The sequence below is a fragment of the Carassius carassius genome, unplaced genomic scaffold (genome assembly GCF_963082965.1).
Source record: "Carassius carassius unplaced genomic scaffold, fCarCar2.1 SCAFFOLD_61, whole genome shotgun sequence".
NCBI lineage: Eukaryota > Metazoa > Chordata > Actinopteri > Cypriniformes > Cyprinidae > Carassius > Carassius carassius.
In genome coordinates this window covers 57,682-60,027 of record NW_026775074.1, presented here as the reverse complement: position 1 = coordinate 60,027, position 2,346 = coordinate 57,682, and the positions used below count along the sequence as shown (strand labels likewise).

At 47.1% G+C, this 2,346-nt stretch overlaps 1 non-coding gene across 1 annotated transcript; it reads right to left on the bottom strand.

Annotated features, from left to right (window-relative positions):
* Nucleotides 1–164, bottom strand: LOC132134627 (U1 spliceosomal RNA). The gene has a single exon (XR_009429682.1). It is a non-coding gene; the product is annotated as a U1 spliceosomal RNA (small nuclear RNA).
* Nucleotides 165–2,346: the final 2,182 nt, after the last annotated feature.

Below are 2,346 nucleotides of genomic sequence, written 5' to 3'. Positions count from 1 at the left end.
CAGGGGAGAGCGCGAACGCAGTCCCCCACTACCATAAATTATGCAGTCGAGATTCACGCATTTGGGGAATTCGCAGGGGTCAGCATGGCCGGAGTGCAATGGGCAAGCCTCGCCCTGGGTGAACCGCCTTCTTGATCATGGTGTCTCCCCTGCCAGGTAAGTATGAAGGCCCAGGCGGTCAGCCAGAGGTATGATTTGCGTCTCTACCGTCCACACCAACGGTTAGCCCCCCTCCAGGAAAGGAAGGATGGGTGCCTTCCGTTACTGGCCTGGAAACTGCCAAGCTCATGGGCCGGGGCTTCCCAACGCCGGTTTTAGATGACTCTCTTTAACCAAACACACCTGATTCGGTGCATCACCTCGTCTGTGAAAGACCTCAGGTGGGTGCATCGTTCATGGAAGAGTCCAAGACCACAGGAGGGCGCATCAGGAAAAAAGTTCGCAATACACCACAGCATGGCAGATCTCATTCCTTGTTGCAAATACAGTTGCTATTTAATGAAAAGTGAGATACGCACCACATGTGGTGCACATGTGTGCCAAAATTCAACGCTCATTTTTATGCAAATTCTACAGTACTATGGGATAAAACTTACAAAAATGGATTCCTCTGAGTGCCCTGAGTACAGTACAACTGTTTTCTCTAGGCCTCATAAAAAAATTTCTTCCGACTTCCACCCCCCTCGAGCTGCCTTTTCTAGCCAGGGAGCGTGCACCCTGGCCGGCATGGATGAGTAGGTACGAGGGGGGTGGATGGTACTATTTTTTTGCTAATATCTCCGCGAAGCGGTGGAACCCGGGGCTGAAATTCGGGGGATCCTTAGAGGGTCGAGGGGCCTACCGTATGCAACCACCCTCGAGTTCCTGGGTGGTCCAGTTCCTGAGTTATAATGGTTCAAATTCCACATTTTGGGGGGCCGTAACTCGGACCCCCAGGGTCATAGGGACATGGGGCTAGTGTCGTCGGATAGAGCTCCCAAAGGTCTAATTTTGACCAGAGTTTGGTGTTGTTTCTCCTCTTTTCGAGTGAGTTATGGCCAGTCAAATTTTGGGACTTTTTGCATTTGCGGGTCCATATCTCTGGCTCCCGGGGGTCTATCGACTTGGGGGAGGTGGCTTTAGAGAGGGCCCTTTGAGGGCTATCAAGTCACCGAGTTTCAAGTTGCTAGGTCTCTTCCTTCCATTTGACTATCAAAAATGTGGGGGGCCATAAATTCGCCCCCCGGGGTGTTATGGATGGGGGGACAGCTGTGTTCGGTAGGCCTTCTGGAGGTCTTACTCCGTCCCGAGTTTGGTGCAGTTTGGCCCCGTTTTGGCCGTTTTGACCCCCGGGGTCATAGGGACATGGGGCTAGTGTCGTCGGATAGACGGCCCCCTGGTCTGACTTTTTTCTATGCATATTTCTACAGTATAATGGGATAAAACTTACAAAAATGGATTCCCTGAGTGCCCTGAGTACAGTACAAGTGTTTTCTCTAGGCCTCATAAAAAAAAAATTTCTTCCGACTTCCACCCCCCTCAAGCTGCCTTCTCTAGCCGGGGAGGGTGCACCCTGGCCGGCATGGATGAAAAGGTGCGAGGGGGGTGGATGTCATTAGTCATTAGACTAGAAAATGAATGGGAAATAGACTGGTAAGGGACCAAGGTAATTTACAGTTTATTAGAACAAAAGTGGAATGAGAAATAGACTGGTAAGTGACCAAGAAAATAGTTCCATTTGTAGTTTCTTAGACTAGAGGTGGTATGAAAAATAGACTGGTAACTGAATCAAGGAAAGAGTCATATTTGTAGTTTATCAGACTAGAAAATGAATGAGAAATAGACTGGTAGGTGACCAAGGAAATAGTACTATTTGTAGTTTATTAGACTAGAAGTTGAATGAGAAATAGACTGGTAAGTGATCCAAGGGAATAGTCCCATTTGTAGTTTATTAGACTAGAAAAAGAATGAAAAAAAACTGGTGAGTGAATCAAAGGAATAGTCAAATTTGTAGTTTATTAAACTAGAAGTGTAATGAGAAATAGACTGCAAATTGTGCTCTCTAATGTATTAGACTCAAAGTTGTATTAACAGACTACAAATGGGACCTAAAAAGTTATATAAGTAACCAATGCTTGGGCAGTGTCCCTTGCTTTCATCCTTTTGCTATTCATCCTTTAGTGTTTTAACAAAAGTAGATATGGCTTTGGACGACTGTCCCTTGTGCTTTCGTGGCTATAATCAGCTAAGCCAACACCTTCGTGTCTTTCACAAGGTGCGGAATGTGAAGGAGCGCAAGCTTCTCCTATCCATTGCTTCTGGGAGAGCTTCTCACGGCGGTACCGGCAGCTGAGGAAGCGGTCAAAT